Source organism: Anabrus simplex, chromosome 10, assembly GCF_040414725.1.
Source record: "Anabrus simplex isolate iqAnaSimp1 chromosome 10, ASM4041472v1, whole genome shotgun sequence".
In the NCBI taxonomy this organism is placed as follows: Eukaryota; Metazoa; Arthropoda; class Insecta; order Orthoptera; family Tettigoniidae; genus Anabrus; species Anabrus simplex.
The window spans coordinates 7,694,591-7,716,134 of record NC_090274.1 but is presented as its reverse complement, the minus strand read 5'-3'; the positions used below and the strand labels follow the sequence as shown (position 1 = coordinate 7,716,134).

The following is a 21,544-nucleotide window of genomic DNA, read 5'->3' as shown; positions in this document are numbered from 1 at the left end:
AAAACTCCTCGTTCAGATCTCCATGGGACGCTAGCGACAGCCAACACTTCTGTCGCCCTCAACCCAGCCACCGATGCCCAACACACTGAGTCTCACTCTGAGTCCAACACTAACTACTTTTACGGTTTTCGGAGACGCCGAGGTGCCGGATTTCTGTCCCGTAAAGGTTCTTCTACGTGCCAATAAGTATACCGACTCGAGGCTGACGTATCTGAGACCAACACTGACCGACCGTCCGCGACTAGCCTACCTTTTTTTCAATATATATATATATTTTATAGCTTGGGTGATGTGTACCAGAATATTCGCGACGTGGCCAGAGGCGGACAATTGTTGCATCTCCCGCAAGCTCACAGGTAAAGCAGCCGACGGGAGCAAGACAAGAAAGGCCGGACCCACCCCACATGCCGGCTGAGAGACAAGCCCCTTCCTGGAAGTACCACGCGACTGGCACGTAACAATACCCATACGCAGCGTGTGTGAGATTCCAAAGGATCAGTGCATCAAGTGAAGAAGTTAGTTGTGCAGAAAAATTAGACTGCATCGGCCGGGAATCGAACCCGGGCCGCCCGCGTGGCAGGCGAGCATTCTACCACTAACCACCGATGCTACAAGCCATGTAGTTCAAACTAAGAGTAACTAATCATCATTGGAAAGCAGGTCACGTTGCCGCTCAGTGAAGTGGCGTCATCTCCATTCTAACATCCAAAACTTTTCTGTCACGCTTACAGCATGGGTGGTTCAGTGGCAGAGTGGCGGCCCAGGTTCGATTCCCGGTCGATGCAGTCTAATCTTTCAGTAGCATTTCGCTTGATAGTTTACCCTGTGGGTATTTACTAGAGCGCTGCACGGATAAGGATATCCGCGGATTTACGCGAAGTTATTGTCTTGGCGGATGCAAACTGTATGACGTTGCGGTTAATCTTGCTGATAATTTCTAAATACAGTGGAACCTTGGATTGCGAGCATAATTCGTTCCGGCAACATGCTTGTAATACAAAGCGCTCGTATATCAAAGCAAGTTTTCCCATAAGAAACAATTGAAACGCGGATGATTCGTCCACAACACCAAAATATTTATTCACATAACATTTCTGAAACAAAAAATAACGTAAAACAAATTAAAGTGAACTTTTCCTTATAACAGAATCCTTGTTGGTGTGAGGGAGACGAGAAGAGTTACTGTGTGGCACGAATTTCACTAACGGAATCACTGCTATCTGTTGGCTCACTGGAATTTTTTTCTTTTCGTGCAACTTCAACGAGGAACCTGTCCAATGACTGTTCCTTTTGCCTCTTTTTGAGGATTTCACGAAAAGGTTACATTGCATTACCATTGAACTGATTCATCGCTCGCACTGTTACAACCTTATTCGGGTGGTGTTTTTCTACAAATTTTTTTCACCGTTTCCCACATTTTTCACTTCTCCCGAATCTCAGTTGAAGTGAGAGATTCCATTGACTTTTCCTCCTCCTCTTCGCCGGACGAGATCTTCATAACCTCCTCCTATTTTTCGCGATGCAGGTCCATCAGTTCGTTGGTCGTCAGTTCCTGGCTGTGTTCTTCCATCAGCTCTTGAATGTCCACGTCATTTGCCTCCAGCCCCATGGTCTTCCCTAAGAACACAATTTCATCGACAATCGGCGGACCATTGTCAACAACAATCGCCTCAAAGTCACGTCCAAGAACAGAGTCAGGCCACAGCTTTCCCCAAGCGGAAGTGAGAGTTCTCTTGGTGACTCCATTTCAGGCTTTATCGATGACCTCCAGGCAGTTCATGATGGGGAAATGATTTCTCCCAAACTCTCGGAGGGTAAGGTTTGTTCCTTCGGTCACTTCGAAGCATCGCTGAAATAGTGTTTTGGTGTATAGCTTCTTGAAGTTGGAAATGTCTTGCTGATCCATAGGCTGGAGAATAGGAGTAGTGTTGCGAGGAAGGAACTTAACCTTAACGAACTTGAATTGCTCCAGTAAAACGTTCTCAAGGCGTCAAGGCTTGGAGGATGAGCAGGAGCATTGTCCATAACCAGCAAGACTTTGAGCGGCAGATTATTTTCTGAAAATATTTCTTCACTACAGGACCAAAGACCTCGTTCATCCATTCAACAAAAGAACAGGGGAGGGGAAAACGTAGGCACACGTGACGCTCGTATTGCGGAACCTCACTCGCTTATCAAGTTACAGTTTATTTAAAATGTTTGATCGTCTTGCAAAACACTCGTAGACCAAGTTACTCGCATTCCGAGGTTTCACTGTAATACAGTTTCTTGATTTTCACTCAGGTATACTCTTATTTTTGCTTGTGGTTAGGCGATCCTTGATAGTGGTATGGGAGAATGGTGATATTGATATATAAAGAGCCTTGAAACCATAAAGCCGTAAATCTGACCTGAGCCTAACTGGTTCCTGCTCGCAGTTAATGGAAGGAAGGAAGGAAGGAAGGAAGGAAGGAAGGAAGGAAGGAAGGAAGGAAGGAAGGAAGGAAGGAAGGAAGGAAGGTCAGTACGTCGGTAGTTGTCGCTAGAGAAAATCGCTTATAAACCTGTAACATGGGTGGGGGTTCAGGTGCCAGGTATCGGGTCTATTGGATTATGTTAACAGATTTATCCGTTTCAATACCTTGGGTGTTATATTCTGTAGTTAAATATTTACAACATTTGCGGATATGGATGCAGGTGCGGATGAAGGAAGTGCGGATAGTATTTTGTATATCCGCGCAGGGATCTACTGATCGTTTAGTCATGCCGTTGGAATCTCACGCCCACTAAGGCCACGGTATCAACCAGCAGATGTTACGGATATAACTTCGTGTGTTTTCTTATTCTTTTTCTTCTTCTACTTAATCCGTTTACCCCCCAGGGTGGGTTTTTTCCCTTGGACTCAGCGAGGGATCCCACCTCTACCGTCTCAAGGGCAGTGTCCTGCAACGCAAGGCTTAGGGTCGGGGGATACAAGTGGGAAGGAGCACCGGTACCTCGCCCAGACTGCCTCGCCTGCTGTGCTGAACATGGGCCTGGTGGGGGATGGGAAGATTGGAAAGGAAAGGCAATAAAATAGGGAATAAAGTGGCCGTCGCCTTCACATTCCTGGAATTTGCCTGGTGGAAAAAGTGGGAAACCACGCAAAGCCACTTATGATTGTTGTCTATTTACATGTCTCTCAGAGTAGGACCCCAGTCGGACAGCGACAGGCATTTCATTTGCGTTTACCAGTCCAGTCACCCCATACAGCAACTGCACCCGGACAGTTTTGAACACAGGGCTACTCGCCACACAACACATGATGATTGGTTCGACTCCACAGATAGTCCAGTACTTCACACAGTCACATGTAGTGAACAACTAAAAAGTAACAGCTCAACAGCTTCGGTCGCCCTCAGACACACACAATACTCTGTCTTCCATTCCGTACGCCGTCTTCAGTCCAGCACTTGCTGGAAGACACAAGAATCTTGAGTTCTCGCCCGCACCTCAGTCGCACTCACCCCAATATACATAATCTCACACTGACCGACCGTCCACAATTAGCCTCCCATTTTATAGTTCGGGCGATGTGTACCAGAATATTCGCGACGTACCCTGAGCCGGAACATTTTCGTTGAATCTCCCAGAAGCTCACAACTAAGCCAGCCGACGACAACAATACACAGAAAGGCCGGCCATGCCCTCCAGGCCAGCTGAGAGATCTCCCGTCGTCTGACTCACAAGCCCCTTCCTGGAAGTACCCAGAGGGGCTACCACGGGACTGGCACGCACTAGCGACAATTGGGGGGGGGGGAGGAGGAGAAAACACTTTGTGGAGAAAACATTACAATTTGATTGCATTTAAGCAGGCTGAAGCTACGAATTATTAAAACAAGCAATTATACAAGTCCTGTTGTCGTGTCAGCTAATTATTTCCTTTTTTCCTTGAATCATTAACAAAATTCTTAGGGGAAATACGCAAAAAAAAAAAAAAAAAAAAATTCTTCGTCGCGGCTAACAGATTTGTATAGCGCCACAGCAAGTACTGGACACTTTGCATGGGCGGCGGCGTATATATATATTTGCCGAAGTCATGGACACTGAGGTATGATTCATCCGCTTGCCGCCAAAATTCGTCACTTCGGCAGTCTCTTTAGTGTCTGTTAGTTTCTTAGTGTGTAGGCAAATACTGAATGATTTGTAATGGTATAATTACGCCGTACTTCTATTTAATTGCTATACGTGTGTAATATTGTCAATCAATCAATCAATCAATCAATCAATCAATCAATCAATCAATCAATCAATCAATCAATCAATCAATCAATCAATCAATACTGATCTGCATTTAGGGCAGTCACCCAGGTGGCAGATTCCCTATCTCCTGTTTCCCTAGCCTTTTCTTGAATGATTGCAAAGAAATTGGAAATTTATTGAACATCTCCCATGGTAAGTTTTTCCAACCCATAACTCCCCTTCCTATAAACGAATATTTGCCCAATTTCTCGTCTTGAATTCCAACTTTATCTTCATATTGTGATCTTTCCTACTTTTAAAGACATCACACAAACTTATTCGTCTACTGATGTCATTCCACGCCATCTCTCCTCTGACAGCTCGCAACATACCACTTAGTCGAGCAGCTCGTCTCCTTTCTCCCAAGTCTTCCCAGCCCAAACTTTGCAATATTTTTTAAACGCTACTCATTTGCCGGAAATCACCCAGAACAAATCGAGCTGCTTTTCTTTGGATTTTTTTTCCAGTTCTTGAATCAAGTAATCCTGGTGAGGGTCCCATACTCTAGTTGCGGTCTTACCGGAGATTTATATGTCCTCTCCTTTACATCCTTACTAGAACCGCTAAATATCCTTTATTTACAATCATATTTATGTTGTTACCCCAATGGAGATCTCTCCTTATATTAACACCTAGATACTTCCAATGATCCCCAAAAGGAACGTTCACCCCATCAACGCAGTAATGAAAACTGAGAGGACGTTTCCTATTTGTGACTTTTAACCCCGTTTATCATTATACCATTGCCTGCTGTCCATCTCACAACGTTATCGAGGTCATTTTGCAGTTGCTCACAATCCTGTAATTTGCTGTTTCTTAGGTGAAAGTTTTATTGTATATCATTAAATCAAAACCTTTTTTAAAAAGAACTATTATTACACACTTAAGTTGGTAAACAGTCAGCATTTAGCTCTCCGTCGAAATTCGCTCAGAGTGTACGGTACCATTTTGTACCTTCTTATTCAGTTTTGTTCTACATATCACCCCCTCCCCTCTGCCGCTAGATCCACCAAACTTCGGTACTTTCCCTTGTCTGTACAGTTTTAGCCCACCCACTTCTAACTCCCAACTGGCACGTAACAATACCGTGGATGAATTCTATCCATATATGGCGTGTGTAAGATTCTAAACGATCAGAACATTCCACCAATTTCTTGGCAACCAAATACGCACAGGGTAAACTATCAAGCGAAAAGCTACTGAAAAATTAAACTGCATCGGCCGGGAATCGAACCCGGGCCGCCCGCGTGGCAGGCGAGCATTCTACCACTGAAGCACCGATGCTACAAGTGCTACACCTCAAACTGAGAGTATAAAGTATCATCATTGGAAAGCATCTCACGTTACCGGACAAGCAGATGAGGCCGCGTGGGCGAGGTACTCTTTTATCGTTCCCAGTTGTATCCCGCAACCCAGAGTCTGCAGCTCCAGAACACTGCCCTTGAGGCGTGTGGGATCCCTCTCTGAATCCGAGGGAAAAACCAACCCTGGAGGGTAAACAGATTAAGAAAGAAAGATAGAAAGATTCCCACCTCAGTATAGATGAGCAAATAGTGCAGCTAGTGTAGCGTAAAGTGAAGATAATATACTGTACTCAAACGAATGAGGCAAGACTGGAGTTTGTCCCCTCTCCTTTTCACTGCTTATACAGTAAAGGAAATCAATGAGGAATTTGAATTTGGGACGGGGATCACAATCCAAGAAAAGGAAATAAAAACTTCGAGATTTTCAGCTTATCTGGAGAAACTGATGAACGGTATAGACACACCCTTGGAGAAGGAGCACAAGAAGAAAAGACAAATCAAAAGTAATGGAGTGCAGTAGAACGAAGTGAGGTGATGTAGGATGATTAGGAAATGAAGTCTTAAAGGAAGTAGACGAATATTGTTTCTTCTTCTTTTTCCCTCGGACACAGCGACGTACGTCACCTCTACCGCCTCAAGGGCAGTGCCCTGGAGGGTGAGACTTGGGTCCTGGGATACAACTGGGAAGGAGGACCAGTACCTCACCCAGGCGGCCTCACCTGCTACTTAGTTGACCTCTCGAGGCTAAGTGGACACCGTTCCAGCCCTCACAGAGCCGAGAATCGAATCGCGGGTAGGAGCTAATCACACTAACCATTACAGCACAGAGGCGGATGGCAGAAGTAAAAAGGACATAAAATGCAGACTAGCACAATCAATGACAACCTTTCTTTAAACAAATTAAAAATAATGCTCATTTCGAATATTGATATAGCAATTAGAAAGATGTTTCAGAATACTTTCTTCTGGAGCGTGGCATTGTATGGAAGTGAAACAGGGACGATAACTAGTTCAGAAAGAAAGAAAATAGAAGCTTTTGAAATGTGGTGTGACATAAAACATGCTGATGGTGAGATGGAATCACGAATGAAGAGATACTGAGTCGACATGGAGAGGTGACTTTCATTTGGCAAAGAAGAAGAGACAGGACACATCTTAAGACATCCAGGACTAGTTCAGTTAGTTTTTTAGGGCTGTGTAGGCGGTAAGAACGGTACGGGTAGACCAAGGTATGAATATTACAAGCAGGTTAGGGTGGCCTGGAGTGCTGTACAAAAGCACTCCATGGACTGATGCCGCAATAACAACGACAACACGGGCGGCCATGGCGGTAAGTATTTAAAATGTAACACCGTGCTTAACCGCTTCGAGTCCCATTGGTGTACATATGGAGTGAGGGCATATAACGCTGTTGATGGTGATTCGTCCGTCGGATGGGGACGTTAAGCGTTGTGCCGATAGCGGGATTCGCTTTCTTCACCATTATTCCACATGCAGACGCGCACCTCATCCATGACGTCAAATGGAAAGATCTGCATCAGGGAGCCGAAAATGTCCTCCGACTCTTCCGACATTACAAGTCATACGATAAAAAAGAAGTACAATAATCATACAATACCACTGCACGGCCAACTAGAGTGATGTATCAAGTCGGCCGTGATTACATCACAGATTGTTCTTCACTTGTCTATCTAATACAGTTATACAATTAAATCCCCGTTAGTTGTCTGTCCGTATTTCTGTGGGCTAATCTCGAGAACCACAGAACACATTTTTCTGCGGTTTTCACCGTTGTACAGAGCATTTATCGAGGAAGGTTTAGGTGTATGTAACATTCATGAACGACAAAATGGACGGGATGCAGTGGTGATTTTGGATAAGTGAGTCAAAGAAGAACGAAGCTGGCCTCTCCCTGTGGGTGGGAGCGGTAAAATAACACCCACGTTACCCCTGCCTGTCGTAAGAGGCGAATAAAGGGGATCCCAGGGGGTCAGAACTTGGGAGCGTGGGAGGCAACCACGGGGCCCGTAACTGAGTCCTGGCATTGTTTCCATTTACTTGTGCCAGGCTCCGCACTTTCATCTATCCTATCCGACCTCCCTTGGTCAACTCTTTTTCTCTTCTGACCCGGAAGTATTAGGTTGCGAGGGTTAGATGGTCTTCCAGTTTCACGCCCTACGTGTCCCTTGTTTTTCTTTTTTTTTTCTTTCTGATTAGTGCCTACTTGTAGGCTACTTTCTCTTAAAACAATAATCACCACCACCACCACCATAGATGGCCTGCAGAACACTGCTGTATTTAAATAGTAAAGAGAGATGGTGGAGAAAGCCCTCAGGAATACTCTTTAATGAGAACGGCCCCTTCTGGGAGCGATTTCCAAGGTGAACATCTGGACCGGACTGGGAGCGATTGACAGCACACCAAACATTTCGGAGTACTTTTGTTAATCTTTCTTTCTTAATCTGTTTACCCTCCAGGGTTGGTTTTCCCTCGGACTCAGCGAGCTCTACCGCCTCAAGGGCAGTGTCCTGCAGTGTGAGACTTTGGGTCTGGGATGAGCTGTGGAGGAGGACCAGTACCTCGTCCAGGCGGCCTCACCTGCTATGCTGAACAGGGGCCTTGTTGGGGGATGGGAAGATTGGAAGGGATAGACAAGGAAGAGGGAAGGAAGCGGCTATGGCATTAAATTAGGTACCATCCCGGCATTTGCCTGGAGGAGAAGTGGGAAACCACAGAAAACCACTTCCAGGATGGCTGAGGTGGGAATCGAACCCACCTCTACTCAGTTGACCTCTAGAGACTGCTGACCACAATAATCAGTACGCCACAGAGCCGGACTGCAATCCTCCTGCCACCCGCACAATATGTTCGTCCTATTTCAAACAATAAAGTTATCTTCTGCGATGGCCAATTTGTGTGCGCTTGAGTCTGCATATAAGTTAATAACAGCAGTAGTTCTAAGATGGGTGCCGGAACATTATATTTTGTATGTTTTCGTTAAAGTATTAGATTCGGAATTACCTTCACTATAATCCTGATCAAACCATGCTACAGCTGAATGATGTGCATGAATGGTGTATTTAATCTGGGTTAAAATTTTCACTTGCATCGGCCGGGAATCGAACCCGGGCCGCCCGCGTGGCAGGCGAGCATTCTACCACTGAACCACCGATGCTACGCAGAGTGTACTCATCTTGCTTGCAGATATGATAAAAGCAGCTAAGGAAGGGAGCGCTGAATACTTGTGAATGACTAAGTAGAGATTGCTATGCTCTCACAGCCTCAGGACTTATCGGTCGTTACTCAAACTGTACTGTAGGAGAGAGACTTTTCGGAGTACTTTTGTTAATCGTGAGGTTTTACTACCTTCTTCTTCTTCTTAATCTGTTTATTGTCCAGGGTTGACTTTTCCCTCGGACTTAGCGAGGGATCCCACCTCTACCGCCTCAAGGGCAGTGTCAGGGAGCTTCAGACATCGGATCGGGTGATACAACTGGGGAGAATGATCAGTACCTCGCCCAGGCGACCTCACCTGCTATACTGAACAGGGGCCTTGGTGGGGGAATATGAAGTTTGGAAAGGATCGACAAGGAAGAGGGAAGGAAGCGGCTATGGCATGAAGTTAGGTACCATCCCGGCATTTGCCTGGAGGAGAAGTGGGAAACCACGGAAAACCACTTCCAGGATGGCTGAGGTGGGAATCGAACCCACCTCTACTCAGTTGACCTCCCGAGGCTGAGTGGACCCCGTTCCAGCCCTCGTACCACTTTTCAAATTTCGTGGCAGAGCCGGGAATCGAACCCGGGCCTCCGGGGGTGGCAGCTAATCACACTAACCACTACACCACAGAGGCGGACTTTTACTACCTTACGTAATCATAATTTTTCGGGTTCGATTCCCGGCTCTGCCACGAAATTTGAAAATTGGTACAAGGGCTGGAACGGGGTCCACTCAGCCTCGGGAGGTCAACTGAGTAGAGGGGGGGGGGGGGGTTCGATTCCCTCCTCAGACATCCTGGAAGTGGTTATCCGTGGTTTCCCACTTCTCCTCCAGGCAAATGCCGGGATGGTACGTAACTTAAAGCCACGGCCGCTTCATTCCCTCTTCCTTGTCGATCCTTTCCAAACTTCATATTCCCCCACAAGGCCCCTGTTCAGCATAGCAGGTGAGGCCGCCTGGGCGAGTTGTATCCCCAGAGTCTGAAGCTGCAGGACACTGAGGCCGGCTTGAGGCGGTAGAGGTGAGATCCCTCGCTGAGTCCGAGGGAAAAACCGACCCTGGAGGGAAAACAGATCATAATTTTTGGAGCGTAAGAAAATTAAAAGCCGCCTCTGTGGTGTAGTGGTTAGCATGATTAGCTGCCACCCCCGGAGGTCCGGGTTCGATTCCCGGCTCGGCCACGAAATTTGAAAAGTGGTACGAGGGCTGGAACGGGGTCCACTCAGCCTCGGGAGGTCAACTGAGTAGAGGTGGGTTCGATTCCCACCTTAGCCATCCTGGAAGTGGTTTTCCGTGGTTTTCCACTTCTCCTCCAGGCGAATGCCGGGATGGTCCCTAACTTAAGGCCACGGCCGCTTCCTTCCCTCTTCCTTGTCTATCCCTTCCAATTTTCCCATCCCTCCACAAGGCCCCTGTTCAGCATAGCAGGTGAGGCCGCCTGGGCGGGGTACTGGTCATACTCCCCATTTGTATCCCCCGACCAAGAGTCTGAAGCTCCAGGACACTGCCCTTGAGGCGGTAGAGGTGGGACCCCTCGCTAAGTCCGAGGGAACAACCGAACCTGGAGGGTAAACAGATGATGATGATGATGAAGAAAATTAAAATTACAACTTTAACTGGAAGAAGCTGGCATATGTTCCACAGTTCCCTGTCCAGACTTTCTACAGGCTTTGACTGGCAGACGGAGAGACTGAGAAACCTTCCATTTTCCTATAAAGACTTCAGATAACACAGGTTTTTATTATATTATATTATATTATATTATATTATATTATATTATATTATATTATATTATATTATATTATATTATATTATATTATATTATATTATATTATATTATATTATATTATATTATATTATATATATACCGACCATAAGAATTTGGTGTCTGAAATGCTGCTCACATCCACGAGACGATTGTTAGAATATCATCTAAGAATGACAGATTATCTCCTTTCTGTCTCCGTGACGCAGTGCTACGAATTCTGTGAAAATCCTTAAGAAGAGTCGTTACTGAACCACTGGACGCTGTACATGAACTTTGGTGAGGATTCTATATATTTCTGATATTTTAAATTAAATATTTTCCGCCTTTGTGGTGAGGTGATTAGCGTAATTAACTACCACCCCCGGGAGGTCAACTGAGTAGAGGTGGGTTCGATTCCCATCTCAGCCATCCTCGAAGTGATTTTCTGTGGTTTCCCAGGCAAATGCTGAAATGGTACCTAACTTTAGTCCACGGTCGCTTCCTTATAGCTTCCTTGCCTATCCCGTCCATTCTTCCCATCCTCCACAAGGCCTCTGTTCAGCATAGCAGGTGAGGTCGCCTGGGCGAGGTACTGGTCTTCCACCCCAGGTGTATCCCCGTCCAAATGTCTCACGCTTCAGGACACCTCTGAGTCCGAGGGAAAAAACAACCCTGGACGGTAAACGGATCAAGAAGGAAAAGAAAACAATTACTTTCCTCATCTGAAAGGTACCATAGCCTTCCTACTGCTCGGGACTTGGTGCATGTTTATTTAAGCGATGCCACCAAGTCATTCATTTCCACCAGCCATTAGTTATGAAGATATGCAGGCGACGTTCTTTTCAGGATGTTATGTACGCTGCGTAATGGATTACAGAGGGAGAGAGAGAGAACTTCTACGACAATAAAAATACATACTGCTCTTTCGTCATTCACGTCTCTTTCAAGGCCACCCACTCCCGTGTTGCGCTCAGAGTGTCCAGACAGAAGTATGATTGCAGTTGCCGTATCGCGAATATCGAACCAATGTCCAGTATGATCTCCGCGATAATATTGTCCTTTCTTTAAAAGCACGGAATGAAAGCGAAAAAGTTATATATTCCAGGTATTAGCTTCAAATTTCTCTCTCCAACCGACTTCAGTGTATCAGTCAACTTTCCCTTGTTGGTGGAAACGGTAGAATAGCATGCACTGTATCCTCTGCTTGTCGTAAGAGGCTACTAAAAGGGGCCTCAGGACCTCTCAACTTGGGAGCGTGAATTGGCGACCACGGAGCCCTGAGCTGAGTCCTGTCATTATTTCCACTTACTTGTGCCAGGTTACTCACTTTCATCTATCCGACCTCCCTTGGTCAACTCTTGTTCTTTTACGACCCCGACGGTATTAGAGCATTCGAGGCCTAGGGAGTCTTTCTTTTTCACGCCCTTCGTGGTCCTTGTCTTTCTTTGGCCGATATCTTCATTTTCCGATTTTCCCCCTCTGATTAGTGTTACATAGAGGGTGGACATAGAGGGTGGTTGCTTAGTTGTACTTCCTCTTAAAACAATAATCACCAGCAGCAACACCAGTACAACTGAATATCGAATTCAATCATGTGAAAGTTAGTGTTTTTTTTCCTCTTTTCCAGAGCATATATCAGTGTCATTGGCCCATTCTCATCCTGACTTATGGAGTTTATTCTTTGCAAGGATTAAGCATTTTATTTCATAATATGCTTTCTAATTTTGAGTATGCTTCTGACAATAACGAAGCTAGATATCCACCTACCATCCATGACTTTTTGTGGAGCTTTTCATGCTCAACAGTTCTTTTAGACAACACTTAACGTCTATCATTAACGGTTTAGACAACATAAGCGAAGAAAATGCTTGAATTGCCAGTTTATTCTTCTTTGACTCACTTATCCAAAATCACCACTGCATCCCGTCCGTTTTGTCGTTCATGAATGTTACATACACCTAAACCTTCCTCGATAAATGCTCTGTACAACGGTGAAAACCGCAGAAAAATGTGTTCTGTGGTTCTCGAGATTAGCCCACAGAAATACAGACAGACAACTAACGGGGATTTAATTATATAACTGTATTAGATAGACAAGTGAAGAACAATCTGTGATGTAATCACGGCCGACTTGATACATCACTCTAGTTGGCCGTGCAGTGGTATTGTATGATTATTGTACTTCTTTTTTATCGTATGGCTTGTAATGTCGGAAGAGTCGGAAGACATTTTCGGCTCCCTGATGCAGATCTTTCCATTTGACGTCATGGATGAGGTGCGCGTCTGCATGTGGAATAATGGTGAAGAAAGCGAATCCCGCTATCGGCACAACGCTTAACGTCCCCATCCGACGGACGAATCACCATCAACAGCGTTATATGCCCTCGCTCCATATGTACACCAATGGGACTCGAAGCGGTTAAGCACGGTGTTACATTTTAAATACTTACCGCCATGGCCGCCCATGTTGTCGTTGTTATTGCGGCATCAGTCCATGGAGTGCTTTGGTACAGCACTCCAGGCCACCCTATCCTGCTTGTAATATTCATACCTTGGTCTACCCGTACCGTTCTTACCGCCTACACAGCCCTGAAAAACTAACTGAACTAGTCCTGGGTGTCTTAAGATGTGTCCTGTCTCTTCTTCTTTGCCAAATGAATGTCACCTCTCCATGTCGATTCAGTATCTCTTCATTCGTGATTCCATCTCACCATCAGCATGTTTTATGTGACACCACATTTCAAAAGCTTCTATTCTCTTTCTTTCTGAACTAGTTATCGTCCTGTTTCACTTCCATACAATGCCACGCTCCAGACGAAAGTATTCTGGAACATCTTTCTAATTGCTATATCAATATTCGAAATGAGCATTATTTTTAATTTCTTTAAAAAAAAGAAAGGTTGTCATTGATTGTGCTAGTCTGTATTTTACTGTACCATTTCCTGCCTTTATTCCCGACTAGACTCAGGGTTCGGTAAAGCGGTGGTCCTGTTCGATGAATTTTGGGCGACTCAAAAAAATTAATCTATACTTATACTAATGAGTATATTGACAGGAAGAATGGACATATATATTGAAATGAGAAACGCTAATGGGGTAAAATGGATTTATTAATCCCGAGAAAAACATATAAATGGTCCATGCTAAATGGAATATTATAATAATAACCGAAATCGACCTCAAACCAGTCGTAAATATAAATAATTACACTGCGTCAAGCGCTTACAAGAAATATTACAATTTAAACAAGCAAACAAGATCAGGTTCAGGCCCGACAAATTACAGTGAAATCCTCGTGACTATACAGGGGAATTAGTCGTCAATATAATTAAGCTGATTGGTTAAAATTTTAGCAATTACAGGTTAATTAATTATGGGCTGACGTTATAACAGCTGACATACAAACGGTCAACGACCAAAAAAAAATGAATAAAACCTCTAACGACAAAATTAATTGACGATTAAATTATTTGACGACTTCATTATACGACGACTAAAATTTATTTGACCCATCGTATTTTAATGGCTGACTACTCCGGATAAGAACCATAAATCCAATATGATTGCCCGTAGGCTGTGTCGCAACACAACGTCTCTATGATGAACCGGTAGGACTAATACATTCGTGAAATAGCTAATACAAATATTTACAGTCCGTCTAAATTGCGGATACACACATATAAAGACACTATGGCATAAGGGGGTTCCCTAATTTACTTATGTACTACACAGCTTCGACCGTGGGCTCGCGGGCTCACCAAATCAGTCCAGGCAGAACTGGAAATCAATGAAATCAGCTGACGAGCTGTCATGCACCAAAATTTTCACAAGACATAAATCACATAAACAATGCAGAAGATCGCACCTGTGGAAAGAACTACATACAGATATATATATACACACACTAATGATGATATCTGGGGAGTCGAACTCGTATGCAGACGGCGTCAGATTTTGCGTCTTGACAGACACAAAGTTGTCAATATTCTCGGCTCTGTAACAATCAGCTGTGGAGGAAAACAAATACTGAGCTGTCGAGGGAAGGCACCCTCAGGGCGACTTTCACTTTCACACAGTAGGGGAGACATATTCTCTGCCAGTGGTTCACTTGACTAACGGTACTGCAAGTGGTCAGGTCTTGGCCTGCTACACAAATATTCTCGAGGCAAAACAAGTGAAGAAAAGCCTTTTCTACTTCTTAGCCGATGCATTCTTTACATTTCTCTGCGGCTAACTTAGCACTCACGTATCAAGGCTCCCTCAATTTTCAAAGGCATATCTCGCCTTAACACATATATTAGGCCTCATCTCAAGCCTCAAGCATCTCAAGCCTCTCCTCTCAATTATCTTGGGTTCGTCCCCAAGTGTTACCCCTGACTTGCCTTCCCGCAATTTTAAAAGAAACTAACTATCTCAACGTAGGTCAGGCTCGCACAACAATTTCCGAGACAGCTGAAATAATATCAATATAGCATGCAGAGAATTACCTGACTAACTTTATGCTGCTAGTTACGTAAATTACCCAACGGTGTTGGCGGATGGCCTTTGTTCATATCAATGACTCTCTTCCCCAAATAACTACAGCAAACGTGGAATAACATAAAACACACAAGCAAAAAAACATGAACACAAACAGACTAAGTAATTCCTAATGCGGGACCCTCTACCCTTTTAACTAACATAAATATGTACAAGTGGCATAGGTGAAGAGCATGCACACCCCCTTTGCCAGATATTTACCGTTACATGAAACTAACCAGACTACAGCTGTAATAGCTGTTATTTAACAAGACTAACTAGTAGCTAATTTCCCTAACCTGAATGTACTTTCCCTACAAGTATCATGCCATTTAACATTGGATTTTGGTACTTATCTTTCGTAGTCAGTCGTCATTCACCCCGGATTCCACAGCCACATGTCTAGGCTGTTTAGCTGCTCATAATTCTGGTGCTACACAATGGTTGGCAGGTCCAGACGTTGATACCACGTTCCTCCATGATTCTCTCCTGGGTTTCTGCAGAATACAAGTAGATTAATACCAACTTCTTCACCGCTTAACGTGTACACTATACACGATGCCGATCCTGATGTTAGGCTGTAATTGGCTCAGCCTACACATAAATATTAGTCCGAAATATGTGTCATCAGTTTAAGGGTTCAAACCCAATCGACATAAGTTTATGTAGCGGCTAAATGCACGAGACGCACACGACACATGTAACCCGTTCAAAAAAACCGCTGTGAGATACCGGTCACAGTTCGGGTGTTCATCAATCTCACGTGCAGCGCTCGAGCTTTAATTAATTTGAATTTCTAAGTAAATCTACGCGGGACCAACTCGTGGTCTATGGACACGGCGAATTATAACTTAGGACATTAAACTGTCCTGTAAACTGTCCTGTAACTGTCTTGCTCGAGATGAAAATAAAGTAAACTATACACGCGCACAAGTGTATAACGGTCCTTTGTTAATACAAAGAAAGTCTCCCGTTCGCGGACAGCGTGTTACTCGCACCACCAAGTTCAGAAGAATGAGAGAGGCTTACCCCACCAGGGCTCCTTAAGTAACCACCTACCCCTTTGTGTCACGAGGCGCACCCACGGCTAACGGTAGCTGGGTGACGGTTGACCAGCTTTCTCCTTGTCAACGACTTCTCGTTCAAATGAAATTATTAAATAGAGACTCGAAATGACATTATTAGGATCCAAGAGTGAATGATAGTTATGACTGCAGGTGATCTTTAGTTTGGAACTGTGGAATCCTAGCTTAATGGGGAAATGACCGCTGACGACCTCGAGATGCATTACTGCGAGTTCGAAATTTGTCATCCTGGCATCTTGTTGTAGAGCTCTCTTCGTTTGAATCTAGCCACTCCCACACAAAATTCAGTACAATTCGAAAGTTTGAACATGGGTAGCGTGCATAGTAACCATGGCAACGACTCGCTTCGAATTCAAACTGGAGAGCTACCCTCTGGAAAATTCCATTCCATACCGCGCCCAGCTTGCTTATAACGGAACTTCAGAGTTCGTACCCTGCTTCTTGCATGCGAATAATTGATGCGTTGCTAAGATTTCCGTATTACGTATATTGAGGCATTCAGGGAATGGCTCATCCTCCGCCCACTCTGGGTAAAAATTTGCTGCAAGCAAATTTTTAGCAGGAATACAACGCATCATCTCTAACATAGTTGTGGGTCGCTAAGGCACTCTCGTTTCCCATTTCGCACTCGTTCATATTCCTCCTTCATGCGTTCATTGTCCGTCCTAGCGTGGTAATAGATGTCAAGTAAAGCTTGAAATTTACGTTGGTTACTAGCACATCCCTTGCATGTATCTTCAGCAGATTGTTCCAGATTTCCATTTACAATGATGTTGACGTCCTCAGCGACTTCTTCTTCTTCTCCTTCTTCTTCTCCTTCTACCAGAATATGTCCTGCTTCCAAGTCTTCCTCTTCCTCGATGTCCTCATCTTCGCCGTCGTAATTTACATCCTTTTACTGGGGTTTGTGGTTTCTTCCGTACGTCCCACCTGCAGCATTGTAACTCGGAGCGTTCGGGTTCAAATCTGGTCCTTGTTGTTCCCTTCTAAACTCACGATATGAGGCACTTTCGGCCCCATGGCACGGCTCTTCTCCTGTTTCTTGAATTGCCTCTTGCCATCTAGCTTCTCCTTGTCTTCTGTTTCTCAACTCCTCCACATATTTCCGGGATTCATTACTACGCTGTTCGTAGCTTGGCCGAACGTTTCCCGTATTTCCTCGGTTCCTTGGCTCTCTTTCATCCCATCTATAATAGGGTCTTCTGGGTCCTGACCAATTCCCGTACTTATATCTGTACGTCCGACCATTATGGCCATTAGCGTAATTTCTTCCTCTCTGTTCCTGCGGATTTCCCCTATATCCATTGCTTCTCCTGTCATCTATCGGACTCCGTGATTGCCAACTCGAATTCTTCGGTTGATTATTCCCAAATCTCGCATGTCGAGTCGTGGTTTGTGTGCCTGAATTTTGCCGCTCGCCGTTTTTCCGTAATTTCGGCGGCGGTCCTTCATCTTCGCTTACTGTCACAGTATGTACGGCCTCCGAGTTCCTCATGCGAGGTTGATTCTGGCTAGATGTTTGGTCGAGCTGACGTAAAGTGACTTCGGCATCTGCCACGGTTTTAACGTTCGCAGCGATTAGCGTCCGTTGAACTTCTACCGGTAATTGCCTGGATATAGCAGCGATAATCTCATTCTCGCTTGGGGGTACGTCTAGATCCCTAAACTTAATGACCTGGGCCACGAAGAAAGGAGAATACTTGGTTGGCCACGTGGTTGGATATTTCTTCGTGTACAATTCCATCCGAAGTCCTTGTTGCACAGTGACATCCCAAAATTTCTTTAGAAAGGCCTCCCTAAACTCTTCGTACGTGCTAAACGTATATCTGAAAGCACTCATCCACTTTAGGGCGTCGTCTCCTAGAAATTTCTCCACAGTTCTGAGCTTTCTCTCTGGAGGTATCTTTAAATCAGACATATAATCCTCAAGCTCACGTAGAAATGCCCGTGGTGTTCTATCCTCTATCCCCGTGAATATCTTCGGCTTGTCCTCAGGAGCACGAATAATATTATATACAGGCGTCCCTCCTGTCGCGTTGGGAGTCGAAGTACGTTCTTCGGGTCTAGGGAGATGTAAAAGATCGTTGAATAATGCGGGCTCGCTGCTCTGGCTTGCAGGTCTCTCCATGCTTTGCTGCTGTATCGAGCATTTAATACGACTGAACTCCTTATTAGTACGTAAATCGATCAGCTCAATTTTATCCTTCATATGTGCTAGTTCCTGCTCCATTGAGCTCAGCTTGTTCTGATTCTTCTGTGTGACCTCACTCCAAGCCTCAATACTAGCACCTACCTCCTGATTGTTTGCCCTCACTAATTCACGGTCCGCCAATATCATTCTCTTCACTTCCTTCCCTTTTTCAGCTATTTCATCCTCTATTTCTTCCCTCAATTGTTTCTCCATCTCCAACATCTTTTCCTCAGTTTCCCGTTGCCTTTCCTTAATTTTAATTTCTAATTTGTCTTCCGTCTTCTGCTGGGCGTTAGCAATTTTTGTACTAATCTCGGCCGACATGGTTTCAAATCGAGTCTCAGTATCTGTAGATAACTTATCTATGGCACTTCGGTTTAAACCTATTTCCGTTCGAGCCCCATCCAAGCTTGACGTCATCTCATCTAAGCGCTTGTCTGTCTTAGTAGCATTTTCCGCCACCTTGCTAGATAATTCCTCAACAGAATTCCTTATCCTTTCAACCTGCATTTGAGTCTTGATTTCTACCTCGTCTAGTCGCTTCTCTACTCTCTCTAACCCTTCACGACAGCATTTCTGCACAGTGTCTATTCTCACCTCTAACTCTCCTGTCACCTGCTTTAATTGCGCGCTTAGTTCCTCACGTAATTTTTCACTGTTATCCGCAACTTGCTTAAATTGTTCATCTATTCTATTTGTGAGCTCCATCATACGCTCCCTTTCGCGCTTATCCGCCTCGTCCGTCTTTTCGTCCATCCTCTTTGAAAGTTCCTCTCCTAGCTTTCCTACTGCCTCGTCCATACGACGTGCACTCTCCTGCGCGTTCAGTTCTAACTTCGCCAACAAATCCTCTAAGGTCATCGACATGATGATACTGTTACAAATGCGACGGCGCGGCTGGGTCACCGGGACGAATGAACTATACGTACGGGTCAATTATTCCCTGTATTCACTGTACTTTAAGAATTATTAAAATTTAAGCTTCTAATACCCTACGTTAATCAGACAGCAATCAATGTGGCTAAATAACTCACCACTTAGAAGCTTCCTATCGGACCAAATTTATGTTTTCCTAATACCGCACTAACACAATAAAAGTACAATCACGAGGAATTATTAAAAAAAAATATAAATTGTAGCCCCAAATATTTCAGCTTTATAAATATCTCTAAATATCCTAACTTTGGGCTCAAGGCTAAGTGCTAGACAACAGCACATGACCCTGCTTACAACACATCTCCGGTTTGAGGCGAATATTCCAAACAGAGGTTTATCGGCCACAAACCTTTGACATAGACGCAAGCATAATCATACTACTTCACATGGAACTGAGGTCATCCCGTGTATCTAACCTTATTCTAGTTGGAAAGCTATGTAAGATACTGGCAATGAACATTTGTACGCAAACAGATGTTCAGGCTGTCTGTGACGATTCATATCTGAAGGATATGTCATCGTCCACTTTACCTCATTGAGAAATCATTCTATTGTCCTCAGGCTCAAATAGAGTCATTTAATTTGTCAGACATGCCTTGCTTATCGGCTCATGTTTCTCATTTCACCTAACACTAGAATTTAAATGCCGATTCAGATCTAACGTTATCTGGTGCATTTAGGCTTTCCTGATTCTTCCTAAACGCACGATTTCAATCGAAACCTTGCCCTTATGTCCGTATACTAACACGTATACCCGCACATAGGACTGCTAGACTCAAGATGTCTAACGCTAGATTGCCAGGTTTTAGTGCACCCAGGTTCGAACTTAACTACTACATTAAATACTAAATGCCTGACTTCGAACCAATGTCCTAACATGATAACGAAATAAATATAATAACTACACTTGTGGGCGTCTTACGCTATGGCGCTAAAGAAAGTAGACACAGCTCAAATGGCACTCGCCTCATGTTCTAATTCCATGGTTTATTCCGAACAAGATTATAAGCTCTGTCCAAATACTAATAATCATAATAACGCATCCACACTTAGGGTCATTACATACATATCTTTCCTAAAGATGCGCTCTATCAAAATGTCGCACAGTGGATACAATATTATGATCACGCACGTTAAAATAATGCTAACACTACGTCGCGAAAAGGATACGTCAGGTGCCGCCCAAATGACGATTGCCCCAACGTTGTACCGGCGCCATAAAATATATGTACCATTTCCTGCCTTTATTCCCGACTAGACTCAGGGTTCGGTAAAGCGGTGGTCCTGTTCGATGAATTTTGGGCGACTCAAAAAAATTAATCTATACTTATACTAATGAGTATATTGACAGGAAGAATGGACATATATATTGAAATGAGAAACGCTAATGGGGTAAAATGGATTTATTAATCCCGAGAAAAACATATAAATGGTCCATGCTAAATGGAATATTATAATAATAACCGAAATCGACCTCAAACCAGTCGTAAATATAAATAATTACACTGCGTCAAGCGCTTACAAGAAATATTACAATTTAAACAAGCAAACAAGATCAGGTTCAGGCCCGACAAATTACAGTGAAATCCTCGTGACTATACAGGGGAATTAGTCGTCAATATAATTAAGCTGATTGGTTAAAATTTTAGCAATTACAGGTTAATTAATTATGGGCTGACGTTATAACAGCTGACATACAAACGGTCAACGACCAAAAAAAAATGAATAAAACCTCTAACGACAAAATTAATTGACGATTAAATTATTTGACGACTTCATTATACGACGACTAAAATTTATTTGACCCATCGTATTTTAATGGCTGACTACTCCGGATAAGAACCATAAATCCAATATGATTGCCCGTAGGCTGTGTCGCAACACAACGTCTCTATGATGAACCGGTAGGACTAATACATTCGTGAAATAGCTAATACAAATATTTACAGTCCGTCTAAATTGCGGATACACACATATAAAGACACTATGGCATAAGGGGGTTCCCTAATTTACTTATGTACTACACAGCTTCGACCGTGGGCTCGCGGGCTCACCAAATCAGTCCAGGCAGAACTGGAAATCAATGAAATCAGCTGACGAGCTGTCATGCACCAAAATTTTCACAAGACATAAATCACATAAACAATGCAGAAGATCGCACCTGTGGAAAGAACTACATACAGATATATATATACACACACTAATGATGATATCTGGGGAGTCGAACTCGTATGCAGACGGCGTCAGATTTTGCGTCTTGACAGACACAAAGTTGTCAATATTC

General features: G+C 44.1%; 1 long non-coding RNA gene and 3 other non-coding genes across 4 annotated transcripts in view; all 4 read right to left on the bottom strand.

The window, feature by feature from the left end:
* The window catches only part of LOC136882429 (uncharacterized), a 380,234-nt gene that overhangs the window by 164,721 nt on the left and 193,969 nt on the right, over nucleotides 1-21,544 (bottom strand). The gene's annotated exons all lie outside the window — the stretch shown is intronic.
* TRNAG-GCC (transfer RNA glycine (anticodon GCC)) lies at nucleotides 540-609 on the bottom strand. The gene has a single exon. It is a non-coding gene; the product is annotated as a tRNA-Gly (tRNA).
* TRNAG-GCC (transfer RNA glycine (anticodon GCC)) lies at nucleotides 5,474-5,544 on the bottom strand. Its single transcript has one exon. It is a non-coding gene; the product is annotated as a tRNA-Gly (tRNA).
* Nucleotides 8,669-8,739, bottom strand: TRNAG-GCC (transfer RNA glycine (anticodon GCC)). Its single transcript has one exon. It is a non-coding gene; the product is annotated as a tRNA-Gly (tRNA).